Source organism: Physella acuta, unplaced genomic scaffold, assembly GCF_028476545.2.
Source record: "Physella acuta isolate Inbredline_101_S28 unplaced genomic scaffold, ASM2847654v3 ptg000489l, whole genome shotgun sequence".
In the NCBI taxonomy this organism is placed as follows: Eukaryota; Metazoa; Mollusca; class Gastropoda; family Physidae; genus Physella; species Physella acuta.
In genome coordinates, this window is record NW_026732008.1 from 378,678 (window position 1) to 401,046 (window position 22,369).

At 37.1% G+C, this 22,369-nt stretch overlaps 1 long non-coding RNA gene across 1 annotated transcript; it reads right to left on the bottom strand.

The window, feature by feature from the left end:
- Positions 1 to 12,202: 12,202 nt before the first annotated feature.
- On the bottom strand, positions 12,203 to 20,195 carry LOC131944373 (uncharacterized). Its single transcript, XR_009387015.1, has 4 exons — positions 19,976 to 20,195; positions 18,994 to 19,080; positions 12,882 to 12,910; positions 12,203 to 12,345 (listed from the first exon to the last, which is right to left on the bottom strand). It is a non-coding gene; the product is annotated as an uncharacterized LOC131944373 (long non-coding RNA).
- Between the last annotated feature and the right edge of the window lie 2,174 nt (positions 20,196 to 22,369).

The following is a 22,369-nucleotide window of genomic DNA, read 5'->3' on the forward strand; positions in this document are numbered from 1 at the left end:
ATCTAAACCGTAACGGAAATGACTATGTTAATTTCGGCCGAGCTAAACTAAGGTAAATGAATTTAAGCTAAGCTGGTTCTGCAGTGACATTTGCCATCCTGCCCTCTTTCTGTAAATATTTTTGTTTTTCGTTCTTTTTATTGCTCGCCAAGCAATATTGCCTCCATTAAATTTCCCCCTCTTCTTCTTTCCACTATTGTATCGCAATCACAACTGAACTAATGTATCCAGTGGATATAGTACCAAATTTGTTTTATGCCATCCGCAATGAATGAACCTGGAATATTATTAAAATTTTGTCGGTAATTAACATGTAGTACGGTCAATGAACGATATCAGTAAATTTCGTTCGGTTTATTTCATTGCTTTAAGGGGTAAAGCCAACTATCTGTTTATCCCATGTACTCTCCTGTCATCTCCAGTAGCATGGACCCCATTTGTTCACTTTATTGGGATAGCAACTAGCACTGTCTCTTGTTGTTCCACCTTAATGGATGAAGGCTATTATGCCGGCGGCTTTTGACTGATATCTTTGATGTTTTCTCACATCGTTGACATAGAAGGAGCTATAGTGAAAACACTTACTTACATAATCCTCATCACTCCCTATGGAGTATAGGGCAACAACAAATCTCCGCCATTCCATTCTGTCTTGGGCGAGCCACTTCTGTTCATGCCAGGTCTTGCCAGTAGCCTTTACTTCTTCTTCCATCTCTCTCCTTCTTGTTCCAAGTGGTCTTCCTCTCTTTCGCTTTCCAGGCGGAGTCCACTACAGCGCCATGTTGGGGAGTCTTCTTTTGCTCGTGCGTAGGAAATGTCCCAGCCATCTCCTCATTTAAACTTATGAAAACACTATTGACCTTATTTTGCAAATTGTACCTGTTTATCATAAGTGTTGAAGACTTTCGCGTAAGCTCCAGTCGCTTGGACCCGATGGCTCAAATTATAAAAATAGAAACTAGTATCGTCTCTTCTCTTGAAATTTCCCCGTCTTATTTTATACCTTATTTTGATTGTTGTCAAGATAGGAGTTATGCAGTAACTCATTTTTGGGGATGTTAGTATTTTTTATTACTGTGGGCCTTATGGTTTGTCGGTGTTTTGGTCTGCCGGCCTTGTCTTCTCGGTCTTATGTCTTGTCTGCCATATATCTTGTCGGCCTTTTTTCTTGTCGGTCTTTTTGGATATCGGTCTTTTTGGTGTCGGCTTTTTATCCAACACCCAGATGTACACTTTCTGGGTGAACCACAGTTCACCAGACTACTGAGTATGTTAACAAAATGGTCTGTTGCGCATGTCTGGAGAGCAATGGAGGGGGCTGGATGAGGGTTAGATAGTCGGCTTATCGTTTGCCCGTATATATTTGTAAATCCTGATAGGGACGAGGTGAGGGGGGGGGGGGGGTAACTAACCTACTTCCCTAGGCTAATGTAAAATAAACTATCCGGTAAGTGCAAGTCCGGCTGAACCTGGACTTGTTTTATAAATTCTTATCAAATAATTGATCAATAGACTTACATGTTATATTGGCAGGGCCAGTAAGCTTAAATATTTTGAAATATGGGGAGTGTTTGCTTTTTGTTACGATGAGGTAGTGGGGGGAGGGAGCCAACGTGTAAAAACGTGACATTGTTTATGGATGACCCCATAGTCATAGGCTAATTTCTATTACTTATATCTTACCAATTGGTATCAAATCGGCACGTAGGTCAAGCCCCAAACACAATGTAATATAACGTCGAATTTGAACTAATCCTTTTTCAAATTTTCAAATTATCACTAAACAAAATTGAAATAAAGAGTTGTTAAATTTGCTTTAAAACATTTATTACATGATAGACTTTATCGAAAAAAAACTGTTTTCAGAATATATGAGATAGTTTTGTTGTAATACTTGTGGTAACTTTCATTTTTAGACCACTCGCAAAGCTACAGTTTACATTTTTATAGAAAAAAATACTAACTCTAACAGAAATAAATCACTGGCGATTTTTCAAAGTTTTACTATTTAGGTATTATATTTACATACGAAGTATAGAGAAAGTTTTGTAATCGTGCAAAAAAAAATCGAGATTTTTACAAATCTCGACGTTTTACACCTCACTGATACGGAAAAAAAATAATTTTGCAATCTTGTCCGTATGTCTGTGTGTCTGTCTGTCTGACTGTCTGTGTGTCCGTGTGTAAACACGATAACTTGAGTACCGTTACTGCTAGGTTGATGAAATTTCATATATAAGTATTTTATCAAAATCGTAGATCCGTATCAACTTTTGGGCGATTTCCGATAACCGGAAGAGGTACTTTTCCTACTTTGAATTTTCTCAAAAGCCTATAACTTGAGTACTATTTGAGATAGATAAATGAAATTTCACATGTAAGTAAAATATATAATTTTCTACCTTCTGTTAAATTTTGAGAAATTTCCGTTGAAGGGAAGTAGTAATCTACGCACTTTCGATTTATCAAAAAACAAATGTAAATTTTTAAAGTACTAATAATATTGCGCACTATTATGCACTTTTTTTTGGCGTTCACTTGGTGTGCAATTAATTTGTCTACGAAATTTTATTCTATTTTAAAGACTTTAAGTATTTAAAATGGATTAAAAATCATGTCTATATCCCGAGTTCCTATCCCCTGTTATTTTATATAAGAATATTCGAGAAAGTTTATGGGAGATCACTCCCGGTTTATTTCCCAATAGCTTTGCTTGTTATTTTTTTCAAAAATTAATTTTTTGTTAACTTTTTTAACAATGTCGCTAAGCATGTGTTTTGACATTATTATACAAATAGTGGCAAAACTTTTATTTACTATCACTGAAAAAAAAATACTGGGCAAATACTGTTTGTAGACAATAATGGCGATAAAAACAACAAAGATATGAATTTTCTGTAGAGAAATGTCGACAAAGTAAGTGTATAAGATACAATCAAACAACCTGTTCAAGTCCCAGAGCAGATTTTTACCGTGACGATAAGGCCTATACGTTACTCCAGTCATTCAGTTTCGCATACACTGCATACTTTGTCAATCTCACATACTATAGTGACTAATATTCTCTCTAACCTGCATGGTCGTGCGGCCGATCAGTAGTTTTGAACATGCCGCGCTGTCATTTCGTAAAATACATGTTACCTTGTATAATTTTTTTGGAACATCGCGCACTATGTACACTAGATTTTTCCACTTAGAGGGAGCGTTAATAATGACAATTACCCCTCGGATATCCCCCACCAGATATTACCACCTCCGAGCAATTACCCCTCGTCCTAGCTAGGACTAAGGTTAGGTTAGGGTTAACTGTAGGTTTAGAGTTCTTATTTCGGTTTTATTTTTGTTAGGGTTAGCTGTAGGCTTGGAGTTTGGGTTTAAGATCAGGGTTCTTTAGCATTGGGGTGGGGGGTGGGGGGGGGGGGGGTATTTCACGGAGTGGTAATGTCCTAGACCCGAAGCTGAAACATATCATTATCATCAATAGAACTAGATTTGTCCAAAACATTAACAACCAAACGTCCTTGTGATAATTGAAAAAGGAGACTAGAGAAAGATATTATTTTAACTAGAGGCTTCTAAAAAACACAGTTTCAAATAAAATTTATTGACTATGGTTATGAAAAATTGAAAATAGATTGAATTGAAGATCCTAATAATTTTAGACAATTAAATCCTTTTTATTCATGGTAACTCGAATTATCGATCATATATTTTTTATATAAATTATATTTTGTTCCTATGGGGAGGGTGGTAGACGTTATCATGGTGTGTGTGGGGAGAGCGTCGCCCCTCGACGAAGAAATGCCGGAAAGAAACTATGCATGCAGACCAATTTTTAGTATAGACAAATAAATTAGGCGGTAATGTTTTGTGTAGTTTTTTGGCATTGAACTTTTAATGGACACCAGTGAGTTGACGAAAATCCTTCCGTAATGTTGTTGACATGGAATAAAAATGTGCTTTTTTAGATTTAGGACCATAAAAATAATAAAAGATAAAATTTTATTAAAAACTTAAGCCTAAAATTAATTCAGAAATTTAATATCTGTAGAATCAATGCTATAGGCCCTAAAAGTTGCAGATCCAGAGAACTTGAAAATACTTTGTTGAGTTTAAGGCTACATTTCTATTTATTTTCATCAAACCTAAATTATAACCCGATGTTTCACTTTCGTAAGACAAACATAGATTGGCTGTAAAGGAACTCCGTGATAGATTTCTGACAGTCCCACTTTATAGTTATTTTGTTTACAAAACTTTGCAGATCAATTTTTAAAAAAAATGCAAATTTAAACACCATGTCCTAGTTTTTCTATTTTTAGCTTACAATGTGTACAATAAAATTTATGGCGGCCTATCCAATAGCAGGATGTCATTGTTTATGTCGCCATTACACGTGAAAACCAAATTGTTTTGCTTTTTTTAAATTTTTATTTAGTTACTGAAAATATTAAAAACATCAAATACATCCAATCTTTAGTAAATTCCGAAAAAAAACAGGATTTTATAACCATATTAATTGTAACTAAGCCGTACAAGATTTTTAAATTAATTTATGGACCTCTCAAATACCTTTGAGACTTTTCTCGCTGGTGTCCATTCTGTTTATTCTAGAAGCAATGACGTTAACTTATTGTGTATACTTTTCCGTCTTTACAACTGTACATATTTCGTTTCGTTTTGAAAATTTCCTATATTCCTATATGTACGGACAAAGGTTGGGACACCAACCCTCTTAGAAGAGAAAGAATGAATATTAAATAACTGTTAGGGGTCTGTGTGGTCGAGTCGGCAAAGCTCATGGTTGCTAAAAGTCTCGAGTTCGAACTCTTGGGCAGATGCGGCTCATTAGCTGAGGACAGACACTCTTCTAGGAGAGACAACTCCAAAATCAAACAACTGCTGCATTGTAATTTGTTCTTGGTTGGACAAAAACTATGGAAGCAAATCCAAAAAGAGAAGAAGGCAGAAATCGGAGCCAATGGCCTCAACGTCACATAACCAGTTGACATGTTGAAATGTTAAACGAGACCTGTTATAGGATCTAATACTTATTTGTAAGTTTAATAATAGGTTATGGTTTGAGATAGTGGGCTTTCAACGAGCTCTGATGGTGCATGGCTAGAGACGACGGGCCGTCTTAGGTAACTAACTCTGATACTATGGGCTGAAGTTTAAGATGTGGAGATTTCGTAAGTAACTTGGGAGGTCCGAATGTATATGCATGTTCTTCATCATGGTGTGATGCCCGGTTTATATTGCTATCTCCTTCGCGAGAGAGTCAAATAGAAGGCTGCTCCGGCGGTGTTTAAAGTCGGAAGCTGTATGCAGGGCATTGATAAGCACCGATGAGAAGAGTTAGGCCCGCTAGAGTTTATCTAGCTCTTGTCTCTAATTTTCGTTTGCTCAAATCGGCCCTACCTTACTCATCTACGTCGGAGAGGCTTGATATCTATCTCAATATGGTGCTTCCTCAATTATAAGCAATTGAGTTAATAGGTCTTGTTTAGGGAAATTAGATTTATGTCATCTTGGGCATTGTCTTTTTGTGGTGGACCTATTTGCGGCAATTTATATTTGATTTGGCTTAAACTGGTCCAAGCTAAATGATGCGACTTCTTTCGAGAAGGTGGGTTTTTTAAGGCCTTATAACTTTAAAAGCCTTAACATAAGACGGTGGGGCACCTAGTTTAATTCAATCTTATAAGCCTGTCTTAATTGTATAAGCGATTTATAAAATACGTAGGTTTGCCAAGAAATTACGCACACATCATCACAGCTGGTCAACCCTTCCCCCTCCCCTCCTACGCCCTCACCCTCCGGTTACAATAAACAACAGTAAGCCTACGATTCGCCCCCACATTTAACACAATTGTTCAGCGATTTTGAAGCCGATTGTTTACAAAAAAAAATAGAATTAAAATTGACGTGTATCAATTTATGTATATTGATCAATGCGCGTTACACTTTTTAAAAATCTATTAAATCGATCCATCAATATCCCCCTCGCCACACGACTTCACCTGCTATTGTGAAGCTATTCACTAACAATCGTTCAGCAACAATAAAAAAACAACATAGTTTAATGTATCAGGCTTACCGCGCTGTAATCAGTTCATGAGTGTTGAAGATCTTCCCATTATATACCTTTTAAATCATACCAGACAGCTTGCGGGGCTTGACTAGCTGCACCATCAGCCAATGAACACATTTTACGTAACAAATGAATTAACCAATCATCGCACCCTTATGAGCACAGGAGAACATAACTTGCCAATCTGGACCATAAGCCAATGAGATATGGATACTATTTAATTCAAATGAATTAACCAATCATCGCACTTCTGTGAGCACAGGAGAACAGAACTTTTCAATCTGTACCATAAGCCAATGAGAAATGGAAACTATTTACGTAACAAACAAATCAATCGTTCTTTTCTGTTAACACAAGTCAGAGAATCTAGGTCACTGTACCCATCGACCAATGAATATATTTTACGTACAAAGTGATTAAACAAATCGTGGCCTGTCTCTGAGCACGTGCAAAGGTGACATGTCATTGGCCACGTACAATGTTTTGTTGAATACTAAATTCTCTCTCCTAGACTACCGTTCATTGGATTATGTTTGCTTTAGCACAGTGGTAAAAACTGAATTACACTTTCAGGCATGTCTTCAGTGGACGGGGGGGGGGGGGGGGGCGGCACCGTCACACCACACCATCCTACCGCCAGAAATAAAATTTAATAAGAAAAAAATATACTTTTATCCGTGTCATCCCCTCGAAAACTTTTGTCCATCCCCACCCCCGACAATGAACCCGGAGTAAAAATTCTGAAAGAAACACACGAAGAAATATTCAAGAGAAAATGCCTGGTATTAAAAGGGCTAAAGTGAAAGAGAACGACCAAGTAAGATCTGGAGACGTGACCGAGGAGAAGACACCAAAAATATAGGGTACATCTGGGGACAATTGGAGAGATTTGCACAGGACGGAGATAACTGACACCAAGAAGTTAAGGAGACTAGCCCAGGACATGATACACCTGGTGACAGTTAAGGAGACTAGCCCAGGACAGAGATGCCTAAACATCAGTAAAGGTATCCAATAGATACTAACGTGACCCACGCTTTTCTTTATAGTTATTTAAATAGTAGTCTATAATTTATGTTCTACTTTTTAGTGCATTAGTACATACAAGCTTGTTATTAAAACGTTTTTTTATGAAAACTATTTCTTGTTTGCAGTGTATTTAAAGGGTGTGGCTATAAAGTTTTTTTTTTCTCTCGTTATTACAGCTGAATTACTTTATTTAAGAGGAAACGAAATTTTGGCAAACTAGCAAGTGTCTATTGTTATTATTTCGGAGAGGGTGGGGTGAAGTGGTGGACTTCCTCCAACATAACTAAATATTACGTGACAACATGTTATGCGCCCTGTAGCCTGTTGGCTAAAACAAAACAAATAAATCAGTATCTACTGCTATTTTAGCGGTATATTTTTTTTAATCGCTACTATATTTACATATGACATTCAGCAAAAATGAGATTTTAAAGTTACTTCTCCAACCCCGCCCTCCCTATTAGTGCTCCCTAACGTCGAATCTAACAACCAAAACGCAAATACAAACATTTTCGCGCCAAATAATTACATGGTGGGGTAGTAAGACTTAATCCAAGAAATTATTTCTATAAAGAAGCTAGATATTTCAAGTAAAGCGGGTATAAAACGTCCGTTTTTAGTGACTAGGACAGTGGATATCAGTACATGAATAATATAAGAAGCAAGATAGACGGACCGGTTGTAATGTTGGAAACTAAATCAATTTAACGACCATGACCTATTAACTTACTTATTTGACGTCCAATTACCCTGCTACGTTAAGCTTTATCTACGTGGTCCGCCATATGCTATGTAGATTTGTGGCAGTTTAGAATTAAATTAAATTCTGCCCTATAGACACTTGGCAAGTCACCTATATACATCTAATTGTGTTTTTTTTTAGTACATGCGTAAAGATTGTAAACTTTCCCCCATTTTTCAATAAAGCAAGACCGTACTAGTTATATTCATAATAATAAAAGAAAACTTTTGTGTTGGGAGACAACATTTAAAATACTTTTTTCTGATCGTACTGCTGGTCAATAATGTCGTATTAAAATGGAGTTTTTAAATTTCGCATTGTGCTTCATTCATCACCAAAAGTTTATTTAGTTTCTTTATATTTTTGATAATAAGAGTATTTTTTTTATTACTTAAATTATTACTTAAATCATTTAGAAGTAAAACTATTTCTAAATTTCATAACATTGCTTATTTTGATAAAATAATATATATCTTATTGCTTTTACTATTGTAAAATAAATAAATAATATTTTTTTTAATCCTCTGATAAATGTAAAATATTTTTGTTAATCATTTTATTTTTATGAAGCTAGTAAATTATTAGTTAAAATTATTTGACAATCGTGACTTAAATTTCTTCGTCGTTCTTAATTTTTACTAGACCTACCCGTCATCACTTGGATGACTGTGGGTTTCGGGGGTCATCCATAAATGACATCACATCTGTGACTTATCATCACAAAATAACCAGACCCCACATTCAAAAAGACGTTTTTTATCTTTTAAAAACACCGATTTCGGCTGAGCATGGATCTGACCACACTATCCATTCTTATACTGAAGTCACATGTGACCTTTTAAAAGTTCTATTAATTTTAATGACACCGACTTTAAAATTTAGCCTTCATTCTCCAAAGCAAATTTTTAAATGCTTTTCTGGCATATCTAGCCCTGGCCACCTATAGCATGTGTATATAACGTAAAAACCCGCAATTTTGCTCGTGGTAGACATTTTTCATAGTAATTCTAAGAAGGTCTCTGGAATTTTGCCTAAAAATGGTCGGAAGTCATGCGTCCGCTCCGGACGCCGTATTGTTGTTAGCAACCGACCACGCCTTCAAGTTAGCGAATTAATCCTACTATATCTAGATCTAGAACCTAGATAGATAAATCCCATGCATTGTCGAATTAGATGATCATTGATGCTGAACACAGATTAATATAAAATAATTAAGGCCTGAAATAGATTCTAGATGTAGAATTTACATTAAGTCTAGATCTAGACACATTTAATGTTTGTTCTATTTTGTCCAGAGGAGGGAAGGGGTGGAAGGATTATTGATCGTGCACCTTAGGCAACTTCACCTACCCCTCCCTAACACTTACGAGAGAGAAGCCTGAAAAACCACATTTACATTAAATGATTTCCATATAGCCTTTAAAGTCATGATTTTGCCATAGTATGATGTTATAAACATTAGTGTAGTGTTCACCTAATATTGCTTATCGTCTGTTTTTCTTTAGCTTAGTCGCATGTAGTTTTCGTTTATTCTCAATGCAATAACTTTGGTAAAATGGGAATTTAAATTACATGTTTAGCCGTAATGGTGTGTTAAATAATATAATTGTATACTTCTTATTAGATTACATCTAACCAATCGATGTCAGTTAGAAGGTCGAAACACACCTAACCCAAATAATTCATGAACGGGTTTTGTCAAAGTGGATAATAGAACTATTTGGAAGGAATGCGCATATAAAACGGGTATGGCGTGGTAACTACAATTTTTTTAGAACCACAACTTTATAAAGATATTTGCATATTTCGGGTCCCAAGTTGAAGCTGGATCCCGTTTCAGTTATCGTAGTCAAGAAAGCATAGAAAAATTGTAAAACACGCCTGAAAATGTTTTCAGTCCTGCTATTTCACCTGTCCTGGTAAATCCTGAATCGATACCGCCCGCCTCTCTACACATGTTCTAACACCGAGCTTGTTTAAGGGGACAGTATCGCCCAGACTTATGGAGTGAATCAAAATAGTTCTTTTAAAAAAAATACGTTTAGACATACATAAGTCACATCTTTAAAGTGGCAGTGATGATTCTGCAATTTTAATATAGCATATATTTTGTGGGTTTATACATCAAGCAAAAATGTTTCTTAAAATCAATTTTCTGAAATAAATTTTCTAGTGTATTTTTGATGCCTACGTGCTGGCATATCCTAAAAAGAGTAAAAAGATTTGCCAAGAAGAAGTCGGTAAAAAAATGGAGTCAACTAAAAAGTGATGCAGATCTGCACTTGGAAGCGGAGGTCTGGCTATAGGAGCTAAAAGCAATTGCTGCCGCTAAAAAAGGCTCACTTTTGACGTTTTGGGTCAAACAAACATCTGTATCTACACCTACATATAAGAACACATCCTATGATTTGGCAAAAGAAATACCTAATAAGTCGCTGAAGTCAGATGGAAAAGTGAACGATGTTAATTACGTCAGTGATTTCTAACCCTCTACCCGCCAACTATCAACAGCACGCTACAGTCCAGATAAACTTACAATCAGAGATTGAGAATCTGAATTCCGATCTAGTGGGCTTGTATGAGCGACAAACTCGCGGAATGTTAATGCATGAACAAATTAACACACGCCATCCTGGCTGAAGGACGGACACGACTCAAAAGGCAAAGCTTTATAGGTGCTGCAAGCGCGTTGCCGGTAAAGCATGCCATGCCGACGAACAGGGCACAAATTAGCGTAGTGCCAGAGAGGCCGCCTATGGAATTGCCCGACTGCCCTGAACTAAGCCTCGCCCTCCCGGGCGGGCTGAAGAAGGGAAGCAACGTTGATGACTTGTTAATTGCTGCTCAATGTATAAAAGTGGATGAAATCTTCCCCCGCTCTTTAAATCCTTATCCCACAATCCCTTATAATTTGTATTGTCCGTCTGTTCAATCCGTGATCAGTGACAGGGTTTGTAAAAAGTGTCACTCATACTTCATTGGTTATGCTGCGCAATCATTCCTTAACTCACAAAAAGGAATTATCAATAATGCCATTACGCCGCCAACGTGAACTGATGGTGGTAATTGCAAATGAAATTAATGGTGAGAGTGTAGATTGGATAGAAAAGGAAGACCTTGATGTAAAGGGAATTCCCATTCCATACGGGGAAAAAACAATTCCGTCCCTGTGTATTCAATGAAGGAACATTTTAATTCTCCATGGGAAAGAATGAATAAGCTTAAATATTACAACTTTTTATTGAGGATTGCTCTATTAATACTGTTGTAAGTAGTTTTTTTTTAATACTTCGGTTAATGATCTAGCTAAAAATTTAGAAATATTAATGTATATAGATATGGTCGGTTAAGTATAACCTGTTACTGATATTATTATTTAATCGTTATTAATAAAATTTCTATAAAATTTGCTTAGATTTATGTCAGTGTGAGAGTATTTCTTGTCATTTTTCAACATCCTCTTCGCTAACAGTAAAACACGCACTTTTAATACTCTAGTGGAAAGTCTTTACTATTAAAAATCTATGACATTTATATTGCTTTGTGAGACGACATCCGTTAAGTCCATCATATAGGCTACAATGAAATATACCAGGAAAATTAAAGGTCTGGACATAGAGCTAACAGTTAAATAATTTGCATATTATACTCAATATATTGTTATTCTCACGTGTGTCGTCATGTCTGCAAGAAATATCTACATTTACATTACGTATTTTAAAGTAATTTAATCCTTTCAGCTTTAACATTACCTCACTGTATTACTGTTTACCTATTGGTCCCACGTATGTGTCCTGCACGCTCATAATTAATGCTGGGTAAGCGAGCAGTAATTTTAAAGGGATGAAAGCACGGCAAATTTAAAGCATAGAATAAATAAAATATTAGGGGTGGTGGGGTGGAGTGTGACGTCATTTTGTGACATTGTGTGACGTAGGGGGGGAGAGGGGGTACAAAAAATTGCCAAAAAAGCGTGACGTCATTTATGGACGACCCCATAGTTTCATGACTAAAAACAATTATTGAACGTTGATAACGCGTTATTAAACGTGATGACGCGTGTATAATAGTGTGTAGTACTTGGATAAGACTGCCTACTAATTTGGTCAAAATTTTAATTAATTCATAAAACTTTAATTAGGCAACCAATTTAGTCCAATTTAATATGATGTTGCATTGTCTTCGTCTTGACCCACATACCAACTACGAACCGGATCTGTCAGTTAGAAGTGCCCGCAATTTTGCTCGGCCGTTTTGATCCAGACTGAAGGCTGACTGAATATTGACGACAGACACAGACAGTGAGTTATATAAAAACTTGTAAAAAGGCATTTTAAAGGAAAATTGATTTATTTAAGCATTGTGGGGGAATAGGCCTATGTATTGACATTCTGTTCACGTTACTTGCTTAAATATTGTGGTAAAGTACACAATCTTTTCTGTTATCATTTTCCATCGGCTGATGCGCCCACACGGAAAGCTGTCAATAAAATCAAAATAATTAATTATAATTGACGTCAATATAAAAATTAAATAACAATTTCAATTTTTATATAGTATAAAATATAGCATAACCATACGCATTGTTTCCTTGGTGACATATTCCGTTTAGTAATGCGCTTTAATTAATTGCAGTACATAGCTAGAAATATTTCTAGCATCAAGATTCCTGGTGCAGGTGTTTTTATGCACATATTGTGTTTGATATACGATTTAACACTATATCTGTACTATCGATGTTTTTTTTAAAATAGGCATAGCTCATCGCACTATCCTTTCATATGTTGATATCACTGAAACAGAAGAACTCTACTTCACCTGCCCTTCGGACCGACATGTTCGAAAAGGTAGTTTTACATTGTTCTTGTATAACTATAAACATTGCTTATAACATCTTAATTCAAACTTTAAACTCAAAATTAGAAATACACATTTAAATATTCGTATCATAAACGTATGAAAAGTAAATAAGATATATTTTTAAAAAAAAAAGCTCTTCATCATTAAATAACTTACGATAGTTGCAGATCCCAGTCTCTGAATATCTAATTAAAGAAAAAAATAACAGAGGTGTTTCTTTGGCTTCTTTTTAGTTCTCAATTTTAAAGGTGAAAAGGATTACAACTATTAGAATTGTTCATTACGTGTCAAACAATAATTTGCCACATGGCATGTTTACTCCCATACCAAACTACTTTTCTTTCTGGATGGTCTCCTAAAGCCTCTTTCCATTTATGAACAAACTACAAGTTAGCAATAAATCGATTTTGTAATTTTCTCTTCTAGATGTTTTACTGTCCCAATTTGCAAACCCAGCTGCCTTGGACTTCGAAGTCGGGACTTTTCGATTAAGTAGCCATGAGCTTTAACTGCTCGACCACACCAACCCCCACCTCTTTCACTTTTCATTTGAACCTTTTAAAATTCAATTTTATACTCTCTCTCTCTCTCTCTCTCTCTCTCTCTCTCTCTCTCTCTCTATATATATATATATATATATATATATATATATATATATATATATATATATATATATATATATATATATATATGTTACGGTCAAAGCCCGAAGTGCGGCCAATGCTAGGATTGGCCGGCCAATCCGCGCATTGGCCGGCTCTCTTGGCCAAAGTCCGAAGAACTTAGCACTAAGATTGTATTTCGTACATTGGCCGGCCAATGCGCGCACTGGCCGGGACGTACTGGCCAAAGTCCGAAGCGCTTAAACTTGACAGCGTATTTTGTACATTGGCCGGCCAATGCGCGCACTGGCCGGGATGTCCTGGCCAGTGTTCTATCTAGACTAAGTTGTGATCGCATTTTCATTATTCTGGGTGCGTTTTCATTGAGAGTAACGTATTGTTTAGCTATTGTTTGTATTGCATTCTATATGCAAGGCGACATGGATCAAAAGGGCCGTCAGACCATGAAACAGACATAGCAGATGGCTGTCAAAAGAAAAAAATGTAAATCCATGTTAGTTTCCATATATGGGCTCTCGATAAAATAATTACCGAGGAAGATCTTGAGAACATTGAACAAGAAATGGAGGTTGCCATAAATGCAACGACATCCTCAGCTAACACATCTACTGCTGTGGCGGAACGTCCAGACCAGTTGCGTGACAATAATGTGGCCAACAGATTCTATATAGTTTGTGAAAAATATTGTAGTGCAGCTCATTCTTTTGGATCCTGTGGCAACGATGTCCATGCTATTTGTGGAATACCAAATGAAGCAGACGAAGGGTACGGAGGGAACATTACCTGCAGATTGTGTCACAACAAACAAGACATCATGGAACACAGGTCAGCAGCTCATACTGGCTTGCAAACTCAAGGTGCTAAGATGCTTAAAACATCAAATACACAATTTAAAGATGGTGAAGTGGATGACAATCTACGCATTCGTTTTCCAGATGTTGACAGAGGTCACGTTGATTCGCGAAGCGTGATTGCAGTTGTCATGAGCGTCGAGGGCGGTTTCTACAAATTAGGAACGGAACATGGTGTTCTAAAACAACTGTATGCTAGAAGTGAGTTTTCAATTCTTCACGAAAAACTGCTCTTATTGTCGTCAGTTGGCACTGAGGAAAAATCACTACGAACCATCGCATCTTCACAATCATTGACTGGGGGCCAAGGCTACACTCGCTGCAATTGCACAACTAAGTGCACAACAGATCGCTGCAAGTGTAAAAATAACAAGCTGCTATGTAATTCTAAATGCCATTAAAGTTCAACTTGTTGTAACAAAGGATGATATTGATAGATTGAGACTATAGTACAATAAAATATTTGAATGTTTCTGTCATTTAATTTAATTAATAATCAATAAAGACTTAATTTCATGATCCTTACGGCATTAAAAAAAAACCCAAAATCTGCTCATGATCTTCTAATTCGGACTTTGGCCGCTCATCTCTAGCCAGATGATCTTCTAATTAAGACTTTGGCCGGTCCACCACAGACAGTCCGCGGACTGGCCGGCTAAAGGCCGAAATCAAGACCTATTTCAGACTTTGACCGGTCCACCATGGCCAGTCTGCGGATTGGCCGGCCAAAGGCCGAAATCAAGCAAAGTTTCGGACTTTGACCGACCTATGGGAGGCGATATTGGCCAATGCGCGGATTGGCCGGCCAATCCTAGCATTGGCCGACTTCGGGCTTTGACCGTAACATATATATATATAATATTACTTTAGCTTTATTGAACTCTATTACATATTCCTCAAAATGCTGTTTCATTTAGTTACTTTAGTGCAGTTGCTCTTACCGTTTTATGGAGATACCGAATAACACCAGCTTTATTTGCGTATTTACCAAACACTTCTTATTAGTAGATACAATAAAATACTATTTCTATCTCTCTATATACTACTAAAACTCAAGTTTGTTTACATGTTTGAATATTTTATTTTTATTTTTTTTGTCCGCTTGGTTACAGGAGAGAATCTGCACTATGTGTAGAGATATAAAATCGTATTTAGGTAGAGAACAATGTTCTTTTTTACCTAACTGTTAAACACAAATAAATTAATTTAAAGACGTTAATTAATTAATTGATATATTCATTAGTAGATTAACCACTTTAATTATAAAAGTTCAGAACTATGACCTTACTTATAGTGACGTCACATGATTTATTTACTTTTTATAACAATAATGGCGGCTTCCATACAAGATTTTGTTGCCCATTCAAAAGTATAACGCATTATGTAGCTAATTTTCTGTCGGCTATAGCTTTAACGATACGTCCGTTTGCTTTTTTTTTATTAAGTTTCAATACTATTATTAATTTTTAACAGTCATTTTAAATTGAGATTACAATAAATATTCAAGAATACAAGGGATTTATCTATCTAGGGGAAAACTAGACTTAACCAAAACAGTCGCAGAATCTAGATAACTCTATCTAGATATAGATAATAATGAATCTCTATAATAACATATTTCGGGCCTTAATTATTATAAATAAATCTTTGTTTGTTTACTTAAGGAATCGAACAGTTTGGGATAAAATTTAATTTGAAAAAAAAAAACAATACTAGGGCCTATTTGCGTAAATGAAGTTTCTTACGCAGAATAAAAGTAAAATATATCAGTCAATATCTCCTGGTCCTATGAGTCTAGATAACTAAGATGTTAGTGTATTAGTTAATCATGCGGGTGGCACTGGTTCGAGACATATTAAGTCAATGTTAATTTTTTTTTTTCATTTTTTTTTAAAATGTGAATGATAAAGTTGCCTATCGAAAACTGGTGGGATACATGGCCGGCGAAGTAGAGTTCACCTGTTTCTGTGTCCTCAGCATATGAAGGGATAGTGTGGTCAGATCCATCGTAGGCCGGAATCTTTTTGAAACGATAAAAACATGTTGTCTGAGACTTGGCGGGACACTGGGCAGGTGATACAGAGTTGGTTAGGTGCAGTGTTTACCTGTCACGTCAGCATATGAAGGGCTAGTGTGGTCAGACCCATGCTTGGCCTTTCTTCTTCTTTTCTTCTTCTTCGTTCTTAATTATTAGTGTTGAAGGAGATCGAGATTTATCTGCCAGTGGGTTTGACATCGAGACTTTGTTTTCGACCACGCCTCCAACACAATTAAGCGTTACGTGTCAACTGGTTATGCGCCATTGAGGCCATTGACTCCGATTTCAGCCTGCTTTTCTTTTTGGATTTGCTTCCATAGCCTTTGTCCAACCAAGAACAATCTACAAGGCAGCAGTTGTTTTAATTTTGGAGTTGTCTCTCCTAGAAGAGTGGCTGTCCCCAGCTAACGAGCCTCATCTGCCCGAGGGTTCGAACTCGAGACTTTTCGGTTTAGCAACCATGAGCTTTACCGACTCGACCACGCCGACCCCTCATGCTTGGCCAAAATCGGTGTTTTAAAAGACAAAAACATTTCTGAATTGGTGGTATACTGGCAGTGGCGGAACTACAGTGCCGCTAGACCCAAACCATTCAGGGGCTCACAGCCGACCATAATAAAATATTTGTATAGTTTAAAAAAAACTTTTTATTGCATTTTTGACTTGATGGTTGTTTTGTAAAAAGATTACTGTAGCTGCGGTTTGATTATCTTTATTCTATAGACACAATCCCACACTCTTGAATATTCTTTTTCCCTTTGTTTTTAAACCACTGTGAAGGCCGAGTCCTCTTTCTCCTACAATCAAACACACGCTTTTGTCGGCTTAATTTTTTTGAAAAAAAATCGAAGTCCATTACGTGAGAGGCCGTTAGATATTAAGATGACTTTTGCTTCATTATAGCATTGGAAAGGAACCCACAATCCGTTGTGATTTTACAATGTAAAATGTAAGTTTTTTTTGTATTGGTAAAACTATTAATCTGTCCTATCGTGTATTCTACAAATAATCATCAAGAATATAATAATAATTTTGGTTTTATGTACGATTACTAATTTTTGTTTTACAAAATACGTAATCGTAAACGTGTATAATTTGAATTCTCTCCCTCGAATGTAAGGCTTTAGGAAAAGTAGTTAAGATCATCCCAACTTTGGTATTGATGGATAAATGCACATCGGCGCTTTGTTGTCCATTTTAAGTTAATTTCTCTGAACCCCCCCCTCCCCTCACCGCTCTTAGCCTTACAAGTAGCGAACTTCTAGCTGTACATTCACCACTTCTCAAGTTTTATCAAACACTAGTCAGCGGATATTCATTTAATAAAAGGTAAGACTATTTTTTTTTATATTTTTAGTACATGAATCAATTGGAGATTTATAATCAATTAATCACTTAATAAATGACGTATCTGGTCTTTCGTGAGTCATAAAAAAAGTATGAAGTCATTTATGGATGTCCTCCGCGTGAGCTGGGCACATACAGCTGTACACGTGAACACCGTGTGTTTGTCTTTTATGCATTACAACACCCTTCATTGGGTGTCCTGCACCTCCACAGTGGGATAGGTGTAATACTTGAATCATTAGTCTCGCTGCATTTGGGACCTCCGCCGGGGGACGGGGGGGGGGGGGTGATTAGCTTTTTTATTGTTTCGCCACTGGCATTTTGATAGTTGTTTTGTAAATAACAAGTGGTTAACTTTGCTCCACAATTATCACTGTCTTTTAGATAATCATTGGTCCCGTGATCACTAGAGTGGGATCGAAAAATAACTATTGACTTTGTCCACGAGTAGCAAACATCTTCTCCCTTAAGGCATGTTTCAGCCAACAAAGCGAGCGGCCACCTTGCTATGTAGGTGAGTTTTCATAACTCTTCTATCCATAGATGAGCTAACACTGATGCTTGTCTCGTGTATATCGAACCTTAGTTTCAATCTAATAATTTTATATTTCTAATTGCATTTTTAATATGTTTAATGTAGTCTGTCAAACCTATGCGAAAAATCCCTCTGATTTAGAGTGGGATTGTCGTGGTGTCCTAGTGGGATTGTCGTTGCGTCCTTGTGGGATTGTCGTGACGTCATAGTGGGATTGTCGTGGCGTCCTATTGGGATTGTCGTGACGTCATAGTGGGATTGTCGTGGCGTCCTATTGGGATTGTCGTTGCGTCCTTGTGGGATTGTCGTGACGTCATAGTGGGGTTGTCGTGGCGTCCTATTGGGATTGTCGTGACGTCATAGTGGGATTGTCGTGGCGTCCTATTGGGATTGTCGTTGCGTCCTTGTGGGATTGTCGTGACGTCATAGTGGGATTGTCGTGGCGTCCTATTGGGATTGTCGTGACGTCATAGTGGGATTGTCGTGGCGTCCTATTGGGATTGTCGTTGCGTCCTTGTGGGATTGTCGTGACGTCATAGTGGGATTGTCGTGGCGTCCTATTGGGATTGTCGTGACGTCATAGTGGGATTGTCGTGGCGTCCTATTGGGATTGTCGTGACGTCATAGTGGGATTGTCGTGGCGTCCTATTGGGATTGTCGTGACGTCATAGTGGGATTGTCGTGGCGTCCTATTGGGATTGTCGTTGCGTCCTTGTAGGATTGTCGTGACGTCATAGTGGGATTGTCGTGGCGTTAAAGTGAGATTTGGGTAGGGCCAAGTGATAGAGTCTTATAAATTTGCTCGTGCTACCATAGCTTACAAATATTCTAATATTTGTTCTTATAAATATACTTGATTAAATTACTCTCTTACGGTGCATCTGGCTGGCACGACATGCCATCACAGCACGCTAATGCAAAGATGCTTACACGACAGTGCTTGTACCTGTTCAGGCAGCAACTATTGGATTGAAAAAAGTCTTTTTCAGGCACGTCTTCGTACAAGCTTATACCCCCTCCCTCACCCCTTCCTAAAGGTCGTTCACACCCCACCCAACCCCTACCTGAAACTGAAATATAATTCATATAGAAAATACATAATTTAACCAGTGTCCAACACCCCCCTCCCCCGCATACATACACCCGGAAATTTAAATTAGTTCCCCCAAAAGTTTCAGGTACACCCCCGTCAAGTGGAATCAAACGTTTGAAAAAATAAAAATACTGTTTGGGAAGAATGCATGTGTAGTGGTGTAAAATATTTATATAAGACCGCTCAATCTGCACCTAGTTAAGTCAGTATACTGGTATATTATGTAAATAGTTTACAATAAGAAAATAAACACCAAGATAGTGTATTCGATATTATTAATTAAAATAAAATAATTTGTATAAAACATGTATAATTCATGTTACTGTAACTTTTGAATACATTTGTTTATTTGCAATTTTATTTTAATTTTAAAATGCGATTTTTAGTTTTATATTTGCAATACTGTCAGCATGACATTCCCTAGTACGATTAAGGAAAGTACTCATTCGAAAAAAAACAGTTCATTGGGCAGATGAAGTACACATGAACTCAGCATATAAAGGCATAATTGTGATCAAAACTATGTCTAGTCGCCTTAACGTTCTCTTAACGCCCTCTAACGTTAGCCAGCTACCCATTAGAGCTTTGTTGATTAGTCTTATGGAATCGAGCCCGTGATCTGAACTCAAAGATGTTCACAAAAACTTCCGTACTTTTAATTATCCGTCCACGCCGTCCATGCATTCTCAAAAATAAAGCATGGAATGAATTAAATAACTATTATCCAGGCTATTACATTAGGTGCTAAAAAATGAGTACCTACCTGTCCGAGTACACTACAAGACTCGCCAGACCTACCAGGACCAATGTGATCATCATTTTCATCAGCGTTTTATGTAAATGCTTAACAACTCAAAATGTTTTAAAATATACGTTGCTCTTTTTTTGTTAATACGTTATGTGGAAGTGAAGAATCTTCACATAATGAGACCACACAACGTTTTATAAACAGCCATTTGCCAGCCGAACGTGGGTGATTTCTATTGGTCACTTGTTAACATAGTCGGGCAAGCCGCACGTTTGCAATTTCTATTGGCCACTTATTATCGGAGCCGTCCAAGTCAAGAGTGCTTAATATCTATTGCTTGCTTGTTATTTGTTTTTCTATAACTGCACGTAGGTAATTGCTATTGCTCCATTGTTATTAGTGTAGACCAGGCCATTGTAACAATACAGAACATAATAAACTTATATTTGTATCTAATCTTCCGTATTAGTATTATAATGCACTGTTAACCCATTCTTCCTCTTCGAAATGAATAGCAATACTTCAGGGTTTTTCCTCCAACATAATTAAATATTACTTGCAGTGGTGTCGCTAGGTCGGGTGTCACCCGATGCGACACCTCAAGTTTTTAATCCCCCCCCCCCCCCACTTTTTTTGTTCTATCTAAATTTTGAAGTATTAGCCACCCCCACCCCCTCCCGGTAGATGTTTTAAAGTGTTCACATTAATACTTATGATGGTTATATTGTCAGTTGTTAATAAAGCTGGGTGTATCATTGTTTTCTTTACAGTTTGCATGTTTACTTCATGGGGTCATCCCCCCCCTATCCCTGTGTTTATCGTCATTATGTACTTAAAATACATTTTAACTCTAACAATTCTTTGAAGTGTAGAAAGCACATATTTATTCTATATATCTTGCAATTTTTTTGTCTTAGTGTCAACCCCCCCCCTTCTAAATGGTGTCACCCGGTGAGCAACGCCTCCGCCAGTGTTTCTTCCAGACTTTTTTCTCCGGGGGGGGGGGGGGGGGGGGGCACTTGAAATCTTCGGGGGGGCGGTAAACTTTCTTCGGGGGGGGGGGGTCGGACACTGTTAAAAGTATATATTTTCTATATAAATTATATAAATTTCATTTCGTTCGGGGGGGTGGGCGGTAAAAAATTTTCGGGGGGGCTTCGCCCCCCCGAAGAGATGCCTGGAAGAAACTCTGGCCTCCGCCTCTCGACGCCTCTGATTACGTGTTAATTTTGTGCGCCGTACCGCCCGTTGACTCTGGTTTCTGCTATTCTTTCCAGTTGTTTCTGCACAGCCGTCGTCCATCTTGGAAGTCTTCTTTTCTAGATGGGCTGCAGCTCAAAACTAAAAACTTTTGCCGAAGGACCCCCCTTGATATTTTGTGAGGTGGCAGAAGAGCGCCTATGGGTGTCAGAAAAAACTCGGCATATCCGGGAAAAATTTAGAAATTGGTCAAATTGACCAGTCGTATAATCTATATAATCTTTGTATTTCATGTGAGAAAAGAGGGTAATTTCAACAACGATTTTAGTGTACTTACCCTCAGTACATATGACTAATTATTTGCATGCCCTTAGATAAATGGTTAGGCCGTATGGGAAAACTGTCCGTTTGACTAAAAGCCCTCGACGAGGGCTAGAAAGTTACCTGGAGTGAAAGTCTCTTTATATGAGCTATATTACGAAAAAAAACTTTTGCCGAACGGCCCTTCTTGATATTTTGTCAGGTGGTAGAAGAACACCTAGGGGTGTCAGAAAAAACTGGCCATATCCGGGAAAAAATCTAGAAATGGGTCAAAACTGACCAGTCGTATTTCCCTATATAATCTTGGTATTTTATTTGAAAACCAGAGTGTAATTTCAACACCAATTTTAGGGTAGTTAACCTCTGTGTATCTGGCTAAATTTTTGCATGCATCTCTAAAGATGACTAGGCCGTATGGAAAAACTTTTGGTAAAACTCAAAGCCCTCGACGAGGGTTAAAAAATGACCGCTAGTTAAATTCTCCTTATATAAGATATATATAAATAAATTGACGAACGACCCCCCCCCCCCTAATATTGTGTGAGTTCGTAGACCGACACTGGAGGGTAACAAAAAACTTTATTCCCGTCGGAAAAAACCTTTTACAAACGTTAGACTTGTCCAAATGCAGTATTGTCTAATATAAACAATTGTTTGTGAAATCGTAAACAGTCTACGTCATTTGGTCTTTTTACATGGGAGGTAACTTATTAAAGTAATTTTTTTTTAAATTTTTATACTATTTTAAAGAGAAAGCAAAAATTACAAAGTATAGCATTTGTTTAAATAGATATTTCGTTATTAATTAAAATACGTATCTTACTGAAATTGTAAAAATTAATCGCGAGACTGAATTTTTTATAATTTTCGATTAATACTATTAACGAA